The sequence below is a fragment of the Prionailurus viverrinus genome, chromosome B3 (genome assembly GCF_022837055.1).
Source record: "Prionailurus viverrinus isolate Anna chromosome B3, UM_Priviv_1.0, whole genome shotgun sequence".
In the NCBI taxonomy this organism is placed as follows: Eukaryota; Metazoa; Chordata; class Mammalia; order Carnivora; family Felidae; genus Prionailurus; species Prionailurus viverrinus.
Window position 1 is genome coordinate 62,022,898 of NC_062566.1, and position 17,181 is coordinate 62,040,078.

A 17,181-nucleotide genomic window follows, 5' to 3' on the forward strand; every position below is an offset into this window, starting at 1 on the left:
TACATTTTTATGAAAAGGAAAAAAGAAGAATCCACATCAAAGCCCTTATGGGAGAGACCACAGGTTTTCTGCATGTGTCTTCTCTGGTATAACAGTAGTCTGATACCAATCCTAAAAGATGAATTACTTAAAAGTTACACTTTCCATTCTGACCCCTTGGATTTAAAGCCAACTGTTGTGTCATGTGTCTTTAATCTGAAATCCACAGCGAGGACCAGAATTTACATTCATTTGTTTTCTGATCTAGGGAAGAAGGGAAGGGGAAGTTACACACTTCTGTTCTGAATGTTGCTTCTCCTTTGGATACTTCGGTCATGCATCTTTATTCAACTTTTAAAAAAAATCATAAATAAGCAAACGTAAGTGGTTCTAATTTTTTTTTTTTTTCAGAAAAATTACCTACAGAGTCAGCTATATGTCTTACCTACCTAAGACTTTACTCTATTTGGAAACTAAGAGACTAGGCAATTTCACAATGTGACAGTTTGGGGCAAGAGCTTTGTAATATGCAGATGCTCCCAGAAATAGAAGATGAAGTTTGCAAGACCAAATACTATTTTTGCCTCTTTAAAGAAAAATCAGGAGATTCTAAAAAGGAGATATTCTAAGACTTCAACAACTAAAGGAAATAATGGATTAACAAGTAAAGGAAGATTTTTGAATCCTGAAGTAAGTTGGGTTTTTTTGAAACATTTATTGAATTACCTGAGCTTTCAAAAATATACTAGGCTTGCACCAAGCCAAAGAGTTGGATGAAAAGAAACAATGAGGCACTGTCATAGGATTGTAGAGCTATATATGGAATTTGTATTAGTGTTTAATGATGTTATAATAAAAGGACTAAATGAGAAGTAAAATTCATATTGCTTAGATTTTTTAGTGAAAATTTTCTGTGCAGCATTTTAATTTTTAATAAATGTTTCTTTGGGAAAAACCAATTAGAACAGTTGGTTTATTGGTTTATTAAGGAAACCTAGATCTGTTATTTAATAGAAAAAAAAATCACTTGACAATTTGGAATACCTGGATTGTGGTGGCAGTATTTCCAAGAATTATGATTATGGATCAGACACTGAATTTCTGTGAGTCTCAATGTTCTTATCTGTAATATATCAGTTTAGGCTCCAATCTGTAATTTTATAAATATACATTTTCTGAATATATATTTTCAATGAATACCTCATTAATACTGTGATTATAATCCTGATTCCAGTTTTTCTCCCTTAAATCGTGGGCCTAAACTGTATGTTTTAACACAAGGAATGATTTTATCCCCCTCCCTCCCCTCCAAAAAAAAAAAAAAAAAAAAGAAAGAAAGAAAAAGAAAAGAAAAAGAAGAAAGAAAAGAAAAAGAAAAAAAGGAACTCTCTTCAAGTGTACTAAAAGCTCGGAAGGCAGATGTGGTTTGTGTAGGTATTCATTATGAATTTGCTGCAAATTATAATTATAGAGACAGCCAAACCCAAAGGCACACTTTAAAACAGAGTAATAGGGTCATAGATTTAAGTGATTCCGAAAGAAAAAGACTTCTTAAGACATATTTAAATGTCTTCATTATTTTAGCTTGGTAAAATGGTAACACGGATTAGGAGGAGTTCTCGTTATCCTTTTACCTTGACAAAAACTTCTGTCCCATTTCGTGGAGTCTTAGGTCAGTGTGTGAGGTTCACTTTGTTCCCTGGGGGGCACGACACATCAGAGGTTACAACAGCACGCTAATTTAAAATGAGCTGGGATCAGATCTTGGTTTGGCCATTTGCTAAGTATTTCACCTTGGAAAATTTAAACTTTCTGAGTCTCTTTTCCCTCATTCAGTTATGAATTTGGACAATAACACCTACTTGGTAGGATTGTTGTTAGCACTGGAGATAATCTTTACGTGACACAAATTATATATCCAATAAGCCAGAGATGTTAGTAATATTATTAGCTGGAGAGCTCACTCTGTGTGTCCTTTCAGGGATAATTAGAAAGCCCTGGAGATTGTTGATCAGGGTTGCATGAATAGGGAGCTCAAAGACAAGAGGCACTATTTGTATGGGGGATGGCTGAAGAGCAGACCCCAGCAGCAAGCTTTGGGGAGAGCTTAAACCGTGAAAGGTGGAGAGATGCATAAAGTGCAAATAACTGAGTTATTGTAATGACTCCACTGTTTTATTGATAGCTGGCTCCAGGAGGCTGGCTTCGTTGTTGGAGTGGGAAATTGCTTTATGTCCTTCATATCCAGATGGTACAGTGAGACAGAAAAATACACATTTTAACATAGTAACTTTTATTTTTCTAATATTACAAGTATCGTGTGCGTGTACAGTGGATGTTTATGTTTTCTTTCCTTCCAGGATCCTTTCCACTTCTTCTGCAAGATGCCCTTGAATATCTTTTAGAAAATAAATTGCCCTCCTTCCTGACTTCAGCTAACTGGCTCGCATGAGACTGATACCACACTCAGCTGCTGGAGATGACCTCGAATGGTTTAAGCCAATCAGCATTAAATTACATCTTTTAAGGGGGAATGGGTTTGGACTGGGAGCTTGAAAACCTGTGAGTCTTGTTGGAGTCTCAAGACTTTTGCTTGGAATTCTGGGGCTTGGATGCCATTTTCCCTTTTGGACTTGAAGGAAGAGGTCTAGAAACTTGAGAGTTGCCAGAGCCACCTTGGGATTACCAGGAAAGAAGATGCCCGAGGAAAGAATTAACAGCGCAAAAGCAGGACATAGAAAGGAAAAGGTAAAATAGATACATTACTTTTAATGTGAGTTAGCTAATTATTCAATCACATTGACAAATGTTAATCTTGTTCACTATATTACTTCATATAAGCTAGTTTTGGTTAGATTTTCTGAAACTTTGTAAGATGCTCATAGGATACCTATTAATAATTGAAATTTCAGAAATAAAGAGAAAACCATACAATTTATAAATCTAAAGTCTACAAGCATCATATGCATGTAATATATACATGTAGTCTATTTATTTCATTTTAATAGTTTCATAGTAATCTATTGTATGGATATACCATAATTTATTTAACCAATTTCCTACCTTAGACAATCAAATTATAACTCTTTTCATTATTGTAAACAGTGTTGTAATGAGCCTTGTAGTGAAGGCTTAAGAAATGTTTTTAAATATTTTCAATAGGAAAGATTCATAAAATTGACTTCTCAGATCCATGTGCTTTACCTGTTTTTAAGCTACTGGTACATTTATGTGCCTTCCAGATGATACATAGTAATTTATACTTCTAATAATGATTGTAAATTCTTGCAGTCAAAAAACATCAATGTTACTATTAGAAATTTGTTAGCATGGTAGATACAAAACGCTAGCCGTAAGATGCGTCTCATACATAAACGTGTAGGGGCGCCTGGGTGGCGCAGTCGGTTAGGCGTCCGACTTCAGCCAGGTCACGATCTCGCGGTCCGTGAGTTCGAGCCCTGCGTCGGGCTCTGGGTTGATGGCTCAGAGCCTGGAGCCTGTTTCCGATTCTGTGTCTCCCTCTCTCTCTGCCCCTCCCCCGTTCATGCTCTGTCTCTCTCTGTCCCAAAAATAAATAAACGTTGAAACGTGTAGATATGGGGTAGAGTTTTTGCAGGGTGCATCAAGATTTTTGTTCTCTTAAAAGCTGTGGGAAATTTGAATTACGGGCATATTTACATGGAGCTGCAGGATTAACTAGACTGGTGATCCATTTTAGTTGAACAGATGTTTTGTGTGTTTTTACTGATTTATTGTTTATATTAACTATTTTTTCTTGCAAATTTTAATTTAAATTTTAATTAGTTAAAATATGGTACAATATTGATTGCAATCAAATTCAGTGGTTCATCACTTACATACAACACCCAGTGCTCTTTAGTACCCATCACCCATCTAGCCCATCCCCCACCCACCTCCCTTCACCAACCCTCAGTTTTTTCTCTGTCTTTAAGAGTCTCTCATAGTTTCTCTCTCCTTCTCCAGCTCCCATCACATTTGTCCATTTGTTTTGTTTCTTAAATTCCACATAGGAGTGAAATCATATGGTATTTGTCTGTCTCTGACTGAATTAATTTCACTTAGCATAATAGAGTCTAGCTCCATCCATGGCATTGCAAATGGTAAGATTCCATTCTTTTTGATGGCCGAGTAATATTCCATTATATATACCACGTCATCTTTATCTCATCAGTCATCATTCAACGGACATTTGGGCTCTCTCCAGAGCTGGCTATTGTTAATAGTGCTCTTATCAACATTGGGCTGCGTGTACCTCTTCGAATCTGTATCTTTGTATCCTTTGGGCAAATACCTAGTAGTGCAATTATTGGATCATATGGTATTTCTATTTTTAACTTGTGAGGCAACTCCACACTCTTTTCCAGAGTGGCTGCACCAGTTTGCATTCCCACCAACAGCGCAAAAGTGTTCCCCTTTCTCCACATCCTCACCAACACCTGTTGCTTCTTGTGTTGTTAATTTTAGCCATTCTGACAGGTGAGAGGGGTATCTCATCATGGCTTTGATTCGTATGATGGCTTTGATGTGATTTCCCTGATGAGTGACGTTGAGTATCTTTTCATGTGTCTGTTAGCCATCTGGATGTCTTCTTTGGAAAAGTGTCTAGTCACGTCTTCTGCTCATTTCTTCACTGGATGATTTGTTTTTTGGGTGCCGAGTTTGCAAAGTTTTGTTTTGTTTTATAGATTTTGGATACTAATCCTTTATCAAGTATGTCATTTGCAAGTATCTTCTCCCACTCTGTAGGTTGCCTTTTAGTTTTGTTGATTTACATGAACTATTTTTAAAGGTAGAACACTTCAAAGTCAGGGAGAGAGTGTAACAGAAATGAAACAAAAAGTTATTCTATACAGTAGCAGATGGGGGTTTATAACCGAATATGATATGGCTTACCTTGGGAGAATAAAAGATGTGTGGAAGCTTTTAGCAACGCATGGTTCTGTGTAACTTTTTTTCCCAGTATCTTTGTTCCTGTTCAAATAAAGGTGCTCTTTAAAGGTCCTTTGCAAAAAGCTGATCTAGTTACTTGAAATGTTGCATTTTCTAAGACCACAACAGACATGATTTTAAAGATTCTGAGCCAAAGAATGGAAAGAAATATGGTGGAAAATAGTGAACAAGAGAAAAGGAAGATTCAGAGTAGCATTGAATGATATGACCCAGTTGTGCCTCGAAGTCACTGTGTTCGGTTGAAGAAAGTGTGCAGGTCCTTGTTTTCAAGCCACCAAACTTCCCTGTCTCGAAGGCTGAGTGATTGGGGTCACCACAGTGTAACACTTCAAAATGCTCATCTCGTTTGGTTGAAATATCCTCTTAGAAACTCACTAATTCTTTTGGGTCAGGGTTAAAGTACATATGACAGCACTGTTACTGACCAGAGAATTATCAGACCCCGAAAGATGTAATTGCTAGCAATGTGAGGGGCTGCAGGAGATAGAGATGATTTTTTTTTTTTTTAAATCCCATTTCAAAAATGGCTATACCTTTCTCACCTTGACAGGGAAAGTAGATCTTCTTGAAATGCTTCAACTGGCTGCTTTGTCTGGGTGACTATGAACACCTGAAGACAAAAACCTTCCCGATCCCTATAGCTGTTTCCGTTAACTCCTTGAAAACCAAATAATGTGTGCGCTCAGCTGCTGAACTGTTTTAATGAGGTGGCACTGATTTTAATGGGGCAAAAAGATGGATGATTTACACCAGATGTCCATAAGGGCCATTCGGGGATTGCTTTGCTGGACACATAGTACATCATGTTGCTCGTTGAATTCTTAAGGGGTTAACTTGACCTTTCCCTTTAACACAGCACTAAAAATAATGTAATTTCCATTCTCGGTGTCTCTTTTATTTATATAGAAAAGCTTCATGACAAACCCATCAGGCCTCTGAGAGCAAGTTTCTCATTTATGTCTTTGCCATCCATAAACCCCAGTGGGTGATTTTGAAAGTGAGAATAGACACTGGTGGATGCTTCACTCATGAGCATGAACCGGGCTTTTATTATCAACACTTCAGGCATTGAATCATTCCAGGATGAAAGGTATTATTTTCTGAAGATTGCTGGTCAGTGTTGTATGCCTCATCTGTGAAAAAGTATTTCAGCTCAGATAATCAATACTCTTGCCCCTTGAAGTATGAAAATAAAATTTAAAACAAAGAGAGTGAAACATAAATCTTCTTTGAAACATAACATCACAAGCATTATGTAACATTATTGTTCCTTATTTTCCAGATTTTGGTGGTAATATATGCTGCACCATTTAAGTTATCAAATAGTAAGATATCGTAGAATTTATAAAATGGAAACTCGACTGACATTTATCAGGATTCTCACTTCAGAACATTTTCTGCTTAAAAACAGGGAACCAAAGTTCTGAGTGTTAACGTTTTGCCTCTTGCTTGGGCCCAACAACTGGATTTGCATTCTACCCTTGGTCCTGATGCATTGCTTCAACTCCTCATAAAAATAAAAGAACTTATTTATTTGCCGGTTATCCTGGCCTTTGCATCAAGAAAAGATTCATCTTTGGCTGTCTATTTCCTTTGAAAATCAGATAGTAGAATGGATTGAAAAAGAAATCCAGAAACTCAAATGCTTATAACCATCATCCAACTGTGCAGGCACATTGTAGGAGATGTAAAGGTTGACCAAATGATAATCCATCACTTCTATTTTTGTTTCTTCTACTGTGTTTTTAGGGTTTACCTATCATTTTGGACTCTGGATGAGGAATTTCTTACCGCCTTCAAAGTAGTATAGCAATGTCCACGTAGCCAAAAACAAACAAAAAACCCATGTTTATCTTGTTGCAATTTTGTCTATTAAGATTTTTTTTAGGTCTATGTATTCGATATATTTTTTTAATACGGAATAATTTATAATGAGATTGTTTGCTTAAAAATCTTGTACAAGCAAAATAAAATAAAATAAAAAAATACCCTGCTGAGGACCAGATATCCCTCCCTTTTTGTTTCTCTGATATTATAGATTGTAGGTTTTTGTTTGAGGGCTAATAGATTTCTCTTGTTAGTCTCAATGTAGTATTTACTTCTAATGGGAGTTTGCTAGTTAATCAAGCACAATGAACTACTTCACTTTTTAAAAAAAAAATAATGTTTATTTTTGAGCAAGAGAGAGAGCGCTAGCAGAAGAAGAGCAGAGAGAGAGAGAGAGGAGACACAGAATCTGAGGTGGGCTCCAGGCTCTGAGCTTTCAGCACAGAGCCCCATGTGGGACTCAAACTCATGAACCGTGAGATCATGACCTGAGCCGAAGTTGGATGCTTAACTGACTAAGCCACCCAGGTGCCCCAGAACTCCTTTCACTTTTGCTCAATGTATTACTTCACTGTTGAAGTACAAAAAGTTTTCATTATGTTAGCAATCTCATTTCACCAATTACTTGTTTGTATTCAGATGAAAAGGATGTGAACTTTGTTAACAATTATATTTAGTGGCCCTACTGTAGTTTTCCTATCTTTGGTATCACCTATATCTATGTGACCATATAATGCTGCGTTAATGCAAGCTAAAGTTTTGCAAAATTTTGCTTTATAGGCCTAAACCTACCTCGATTCCTTGTAAAATTTTGATCGGATTGTAAGTATACAGTAACATTAAGTACAAAAGTGACCCCGAATGTCCAGATGACCCTGTATATTCACTCATCAAGAGGCAGGGACCCCTTGAAACTGGACTGGCCTTGTTAAGCTGTAATTTTTGTTTTCAGTCGAATACAATAGAACTAATAACATGCCTGTTCTGAGTCTAAGCCTCTAGAAGTCTTTATTTTTTATTTTTTTTAAATTTTTTTTTCAATGTTTTTTATTTATTTTTGGGACAGAGAGAGACAGAACATGAACGGGGGAGGGGCAGAGAAAGAGGGAGACACAGAATCGGAAACAGGCTCCAGGCTCTGAGCCATCAGCCAGAGCCCGACGCGGGGCTCGAACTCACGGACTGCGAGATCGTGATCTGGCTGAAGTCGGACGCTTACCCGACTGCGCCACCCAGGCGCCCCTAGAAGTCTTAAATATACATGTGTATATATATATATATATATATATATATATGTGTATATGTATATATGTGTATGTATATATATACACGTATATATACACATACACACGTATATGTGTACATATGTACACATATACATATATATACATAAATATGTATACATATACACAAATATCTGTTCTCTCTTTCACTCCTCTGCCTATACCAAGAGAGTACACCTGGAATAACCTGCTGGGTGATGAGATCCACATGGCTCAGTCACCAACATTGTCCCATCAGCCATGTTAGTGAGGCAAACCTAGACCAGAAGAACTACCCAGGTGAATCCAGCATAATGGGTTAGAACCCCAAGCCAGTGGGTTAGAAACACACAATATCATAATCCAAGCACAGTGCTTCTTAAAGCTTATTTATCATGTATTTTGCTATATTGCAATAGCTTTAGATTCAAATAGATTTGGGTTTAAATAAACTTAGATTCATACGGCTTCCAAAGAAAAGACTGGACATAATTATACTCAACATTGAACTACCTATATGGTATATGGAGCTTTGGACCCGCCTGAACCTGTTGGCTTTTGCTCTACTGTGCTCTCTTCTGGGTTTATAATTTATCTGCCAAGTACACTCTTTTAAATGACCGTGTATCATTTTCTCTTCTCTAGAGTCCGTTATTAGTGTCCACAAAGGGTTAGTAAAGACGAAGAAGGAAGAATTTCCTTGCAAGCCCTTCTTATTCTTCGAGTAGTAATTCCCAATATTTTATAATTAAAACAGATTGTTTTCTGCTTTTGGTTTTGCTGTGTTATTTTTATCCATACACAGCTGTGTGGTATCCTTTTTATAAAATTACATGAACTAATACCTGGAAACATTGAGAGCACTGGACAGTTTTTGATATTGAGTAAGAAACTCTCGGTTGTCACAAACTTCTATGGGAGAAGTATTTATTTGGGAAGCTGAACTACTCAGTGTTACAGAGGCAAACAACGCAAAAATTCCAGTTTATTAAGCAAAAACTGAATTATAACAATCCTCATAATGTTAATTTATCCCCAAAAGATTTCCCTGACTAGCTGGATAAGGAATATCTAACTGCTTTGCACTTCTGTAATAGGTCTTTGCTCCCATTTGTTTTGGAATGTGTTGTGAATAAGAAGGAGTTTTAAATTATAAGCAGTCAAGAAACAAATGTCTTTTCCTATCTCTTTTGTTATCTAACATTCTCATGTACCATTTCCCTTCCAAATTTTCTTATGTTAAAGATAAAAGCTTCAGGAGCAATGACATCATTTCTGTGCAATCAAAAAATGTATTTATTCCCTCCCTAAAAGAATAGCAAACAAAATCTTATAATTGACTCTACCATACCTCAAGTCTAAGAATATTAGTCTTATCTCTTTGAATCTTTTCACAATCTTAATAGTATATACCTCATGATTAAACTATGTTTAACAAGCAATGTATTATCTTTAATAACGAAGGAAAAAGGAAATGGCTTAAGTAACTGCACACATGAATACCGAGAAAAGAAATCTGTGTAGAGGCCACAATCCTTGTTTATAGATTTGTTGATGAGGACTTAAGTAGTATTGATAACTTTCTTCCACTTTTCATGTTTTCTTTGCTTTCAGCCAATACCTCATCTAATTGGTACTTTTTATCCAGTTGGGTGTCCACCATCTTTGTTCCCGAAGAATTATAGCTTTTGATGGCACTGCTTCTTTGCGACACTAATACAACTTTCTGTGATGAGAGAAGTGTTCTACATCTGCACTTTCCAGTATGTGGCTACTGGCCACATGTAGCTATTGAATGTTTGAAATAAGACTAATGAGGTGGGGAAACCGAATTTTATTTGTTAATTAAATCTTAGACACTTTTTAGACAATATAGCTTCAGTAGTCTTTGATTTACTTTAACCCACATCTAGAAATATCTGAAGGCACTCCAGAAGATCACTTGGCTTCTATTTCTGTTTAATACTGGTTTGAGAGTCTTCTAGGTCCTCTTAGACGATATAATTAGTTTGTTGTAAGGTGTATGACACATGATAAATCTACTCCAATATTTTTATCTCCCTAATACTTAGGATTTTATCTTCTATTTTAAGTCAAGAGACTTAGGGCATTTCATCCTAATTTGCAGTGAATCTGTCTTATAATTTAGCTACGCTGACTAGGTAATCAATTAATATCTACTTCCAGTTACTCAAATAAGCCAATTTATTTCATAAAGTAATATCAGTTCAAAATCTGTTTCCTCCTCCTATTACAGTCTGAATCTATTCCCACATATACTCTCAAACATCAGATATCTCCAAATAACAAATGTCTCAAAATAAAGTAGCAAAGCTCCAAAATTCACTTGGGGTACAGCCTTTTTTTGAGTTTTATTTTCTGATTTCTCTGTGAGAACTGCTGGATTGCAAATTTTTGTTTGGAAGATGGTAAAGGAGGGATGCATGTGTGTGGTGGCTGGGGCAGTAGGGCATGCAAAAAAACAGATTTCCTCCTAAGAGATCACCACTTCAGAAAAAGCGAGTAATGAGTCTCCAAGGAATACTGGACTTTCACTGTGTTTAACTTGCATTCCAACCCATGTTTCTCTCCATTTCCTTGAAATGCTCTTGTCTGAATCCCATTCTGTTACCAATTTCATTAGTAGTCAAGATTTTTATTTTTTGCAAGCAACAAAAACTGGTCCTGATAAACTTAGGAAGAAACTTTACATATATCAGAATCAACTGAATGGCTGGAGGAATAGTCAAGGTTAAGGTACAGTCAGGATCCCGTGACCGGTTGCTAGTGTCAACATCATTGGGCATTTCCTGCCAAAGCTGCTGCTTCTGTACCCCTGGGCACTTATGTCATTGAACTCTCTCTCTCTCTTTTTTGTAGTGAACATTTTATTTAGAATGGTTTTATTGATGAAGGGATACAAACGTTCGATCCTTAATTGTTTCTATATTTTTGTTTTTGTTTTTTGATATACGAAAGTTCTGTTATTCCAATACCATTTTTTGTAAAGACTTTCCTTTCTCCATCAAACTGTCCTTGCTTCTTTATCAAACAAAGATTGGATGAATGTATTTGCGTGGACCCATATCTAGTCTCTCTATTCTGTTCCATTGATCTATGTGTCTACTTTTGTTCAAGAGTACCACACTCTCTTGATTACAACAGCTTAGAGCAAACTTTGAAGTTTTGGAATGTCAGTCTTCCAAATTTGTCCTCCTTCCTCAGTGTTATGTTGTCTATTCTTGGTCTTTTACCTTTCTGTGTAAACTTTAGAATTTGCTTGTTGTGTCTGCCAGGTAGCTTGCTGTGATTTTGATTGGGATTGTGTTAAATATAGGGGTCAAGTGGAGAAGATGAATATCTTGTTAGAGTCTTCTAATGTAAACTTGGAATATCTCCCCATTTATTTAGATTTTTAAAATTTCTTTAGTGGTTTGTAGTATTCTGGATGCAGACCCATATATATTTTTAGACTTATACCTGTGTACTTTAATTTCTGGTACTATTGTGAATGGTATTTGGCTTTTAATTTCAAAATTGAGTTGTTTATTGCTAGTATATAGGAAAGTAATTAACTTTTGCATATTGTACAAGTCCACTGTAGTTATTATTCTTGTTCCTCTAGTTCAGGTTCTTCTTCTTACTGGCCCCCAACTTCTTTTGAGATTTTTCCTTTGTCTTGGTTTTCAGTAATTAGAATATTACATACCTCTGTGTGTGTGTGTGTGTGTGTGTGTGTGTGTGTGTGTGTGTGTTTTGTATATATCCTGCTTTGTGTTCTCTGAGCTTTCTGGATCTGTGCTTTTGTGTCTATGATTTGTTTTGGAAAGTCCTTAGCCACTATTACTTAAAATACTTTTGCTTATTATCTTTTTTATTTCTTTCTTGTGCCCCAGTTATGCAAATGCCACACTTTTTGAAGTTGTCTCACAAATCTTACATGTCCGTTCTCCTCCCTGATGCCTGCTGTTCTCTTTTTCTCTTTGCATTTTAGTTTGGAAAATGTCTATCAATCTCTCTTCATGCTCTCTGATTCTTTCCTCAGCTCTGTCATGTCTACTGAAGAACACATTGAAGGCTTTCTTTACTACATCTTTTTATTTCTAAAATTTTTTTTATTTCTTAGTGTTTCCATATCCCTGCTTATATTGCTTATCTCTTTTCATGTTGTCTACATTTTCCTTTAGAGCACTGCACATATTAAATGGGTATTGAGGAGGGCACCCGTTGGGATGAGCGCTGGGTGTTGTATGGAAACCAATCTGACAATAAATTTCATATTAAAAAAATGTGATTGCAATTATCAGAGTCATATTGGAGTCCGACTCTAATACTTTTTCCTCTTCGGACTGTTTTCTCTTGTCTTTTGACATACCTTTTCATTTTTTGTGGGAAGTCTGACATGTTGAGTCAGGAATCAGGAACTGAAATAAGCCTTTAGTGTAGGATTTATGTTAATCTGACTAGGACGTGGGTCATGTTAATGTTTTTTGTGGGGTCAAAGGCTTCAGATTCCTTTTCTGTCCTTTGTGTCTTTGCATGTGACTTAGGGCTTCCCTAAGTTCTCCTCCTCAGAGAGAGTATGTGTCTTGCAGCTTTTTGAGTTGTAATCTGTTATTTTATCTTTGTGGTTGTGAATTGTGGGGGAGAGGGAATATTCTATATTCTGCCAGTTATCTTTCAATCAGTTAGTGGGCCTGTGTCCCAAGGCCATGGCCCTCACAAGTATTTCTCCACTAGGATAGCTTTTATCCTCTGCCCCCTATTCTCTTCCCTGGCTGTATCAGTGGGTGATATGGGAAGGCTAGAGTGGGAAGAATTCCCATCCTCCATCCAAAAAAAGGCTCCAGCAAAGTCTTTTCTTCTGGAAAGTGGGTTTTTGTTATGGGGAAGGCTTCTGGAGAATGCTCTGGATGTATTCCTCAATGATTCCTCTTCTCTTCTCCTTGCCAAAGCCAAGAGGGAATCTTTCTCAGAACTCTACCATGAGAACCTGATAGGGTTTCTGGTGGCAAAGCAAACAAAAGTGTGGGAGCTTCCCTAAAACTGTGGCTCCAACAAGTTTCTCACTTTCATAGTAGCCTCAGACCCAGTCTCTGGCAATTGGCCGAAATTGTCATTTAAGTTCCTAGCAGTTTATGGCACAACCAGCTTCTGCTTTCTAGGCAAGCAGACCTCAGCTGTGATGATTTGGATGTGCCTTCAGATTTTGGTGTGGCTGTTTGCCACAAGACCTTAGTTCTCTGGTGGGTCTGAGAAATACCCCTGATTTTCACTTGTCCAGCTTTTTCTTGTCGTAAGGACAGAATGAAGACCCCCAAGCTTTTTTCCATGGCAGAATTGAAACCACAAGTTCCTGATGGAACTCTTGGATCCACTGAAATAATTTCTAATGTTTTTGGCTGATCTGTCACTTTCTCAATATTCATAGTTCTCCCTTTTAGCAGGCTTCTCTGACAGCAGAGAACTAAGCTGTGCCTCTCACATGCAAGATCTCTTTGAAAGAGCAAAACTACCTTGTGTCTGTGTGTACCAAATATGTGATGCCGTAATTTGAAGGCTGTTTTTCCAATTGAGCGTATACCATTAAATTTGTGTAATTAGAATTCTAGGTATCTTATACATACTGAGTGATATTTTGGAACATTTAAGATGTCATTCTCCAACCTGAACAATCGTAAGTTGCTTGTCATTTCTTTTAGGACACAGGCCAATGTTATTCCCTGATCTGGTGCTACCTCTGTATGGCCTCATTGATGATGCCTCCCTCATTCAATAACTTCTACATTAGACTATGTCTACCTGATATATACTTTTACAGAAACTTGTATATATATTTGGGGGGCAATATTGCATCTGTAATAAGTTATTAAATTATCATGTAATTCTTTCTTTGATACCTGCCTCTCCCATTGAATATACACGCCAGGAGGTCAGGCACGGCCAGTCTTGTTCACTGTTGTATTCTTTGCACCAGCAAAATCTTGGAAGACATTTTTCATGTGCATGAATTATGAGTGAATTCAATCTTCATTTTCATTTCATGGCAAAGTGAATCCTTTATTTGGGCTTGAGGATGAGAAGCATAGAGAGGCATGAATGACACCACTAGGGGTTCTTGAGGAGAAAACTAGGAGCAAGAATTTAGTTTGAGTAATAATATATAATTTCTCCCCTTGAGAAACCCAGAAATATTTGTAATATTTTATTTTCTGCAGTTTTACAGATGTGGGCATGACTTGCTTTCTTTGGATACCCAAGAAAAGGATGAACTGGCAAATTCAGGGGTGCTCAGCTTAAAACAGTAGTAAAAATATGATTATTGTTATTATCGACTAGCTAATCTTTTCTCTTTAAGTTTCTCAGTGATAGCAGTGAAGCGTTCGAAAAATTCCTCAAAACCACTGACAACAGAATGATTCTCTGGGTGAGTTTGGTGATCATATTGAGTCTCCTGAGGTCATTTTAGGACTTCAAATTTGAAGATGGCCTTCAATGACCACTTCTGACACTTCACTTACTTGTGGGGTGAGCTGTGGCCACACAATTATCTTCTTAATAACACCTAACATAAAAGGTTTATTAGGTAGAGATTTAAACTCATTAAACTCATCAAATAATTACATGGTACTCAGTGTGTTCTCATGTACTATCATATTGAATTTTCAAAAGAATTCCGTCGAGTAGGCATCTTTTCCATTGTTCACAAATCACAAAACTGGTTTAGGATGATTGAGTAACTTAGCCGTGATCGTAGAGTTAACTTAGTGCCACAGACAGGGTCTGAACCTGTTTTCTAACATCATCAAGGTTGTAAGCCTCATTTTGTGAACAGCTTTGTGGTCATTGTCAGTACCCATGGCAATTTTGAAATTATTTTCTTTTTTTTGGCTCTGCTTTTCACACTTAAAATCTCTTTAAAGATTGATAACATTACACCTGGTAATTCATTAAGTAACAACACAAATTAATACTTTTTGTGCCAGATTTTATAATGATTTTCTGAACCTCAGTCCAAAGAAAGAATTCCCTACCCCCAACACCAAAGTCCTCAAAAAAAATGTACATTAAACAAACAAACAAAAAACCCCTGGAAATGTGTAGGATATCAAAGTTCTTAAAGCAGCTGTTATGCATAGAAAGTGAGCACACTTTATAGCAGTTTTTAGTATCTGTTCCAGCTGCAAATGTGCAATATAATCTGAAAATTATACAGAGTAGTATTCATTTAAATGTGTAAACTTTATTGACAAGAAGACAGCTTCAAAAGAAATAGCAAGAGCACATTGTGTCAATTTTGTTTGAAGGGATTTCTTGGTAAATAAGGGCAAGAACAGAGCATGATAACTTATATGACATTCTAAATTGCATTTCAGGGAATCCAGCCAATTCTGCAACTTGCATAGCATGAATAAGAAAGCGATTTGGTCTAATTAGAACACAAGACAATCTTAATAAACATGTTATGTATTGATATTCATGTATATGATGTGAATGTGTATTATTAGATACACTTGTTACACACACACTCGCACACACACTGATACACAGAGCTTGCTTTTGTTATAAGAAAAAACAAGTGACAATGCAGGTGATTCTGGGCAAACCATTAACGGAAAAAAATGTGAAGTTTATTCCCTACAGGAACTAATGCCCCACAGTCCACTTTATATATAACTATTTTCACTTTGAGAAATTTACCTTCTATTAGTTTAGCAACAAGACTATTTCCCCTTGTGCATATATTAAGATAATCATAATTTCTACTTAGTAGTATTGCGAATTATATCACTAGGTTTTTTCATACTTGGATACGGTAGAAATAATGTATTATCTATTCCTTGAAAACTACAGAATTCACCTAGAAACTAACTGAACTGGGTTTTGAGGTTATTGGTCTATACTAATTTTTCGTCTTGCACCACTTTTTTTTCAGAGGTGTATTTATTCCCTTTGGCTTTCAAACATATTAGCCTATACGTTTTTTGATATTTTCGTTATTTTAAAAGTCTTTTTTTAAAATCTGGAGTAGTTTTCTTTATATAATTTGAATTTCCTTTATTTGCATGCTCTCTTTTTTGTTTAATCTGTCTTACAAGAGGTTCATCTTATTTTAAGTACCAGCTTTGTGTTTTACGAGTATTCTCTATTGCTTTTTTTTTGTTCTGTATTTTATTGAGTTTTCTTTTATCTTTATTGTTTCCTTCTCCTTTGTCGTTTTTAGTTTTGTTCTGTACCTATTGTTCAAACTTTTTGATCAGAATGCTTAGATCCATTTTATTTTGTCTTTCCAATTTTCTGCATTATGTATCACAGATTTTGGATTATGTAGTTTTTACTGTTTAATCTTAAATATTTTATTATTTCTTTTGTATTTCCTTTTAAGTACAGAGAAGCACATTACTTATGTATCACATATATAGAATTTTTAGCTAGTCCTTTGTTAATTTATTGTACTGTCTTCAGAGAATATGACCTACATGATTTCATCCTCTGTAATTTATTGAAGCTTCCTTTATGGCTAAATACAGGAACGATTTTTATAAATGTTAAATATATATATATATATAAATAACATGTTGTAAAAGAAAATATACATTCTCTAAGTGAATACATTTTTTAAATGAATATACTTTTAAAAATATAATGGTTTGGTATTATTAGCTGATTATTTATTTATTCATTCATTTATTCATTCATTCAACCATGTCATGGTTTCCTTTGCTGTACAGAAACTTTATTTAAAATTTTAAATTACAAAATAGTTAACCTACAGTGTTATATTAGTTTCAGGTGTACAATGCAGTGATTCAACAATTTCACGCATCATCCAGTGCCCGTCGTGAAAAGTGCCCTCCTAATCCCCATCAACTATTTCACCCAGCCCCCCCAACCACCTCCCTTCTTTAGTCACTGATCACTGATTTATTCTTCATAGTTAAGAGTCTGTTTCTTGGGTTGTTTCTCTTTTGTTCCCTTTGCTTGTTTGTTTTGTTTCTTAAATTCCACACAAGTGATATCATATGGGATTTGTCATTTTCTTACTGCCTTCTTTTGCTTAGCATTATACTCTTTAGCTCCATCCGTGTCATTGCAAATGGCAAGATTTCATTCTTTTTTATGGCTGCATAATATTTCATTG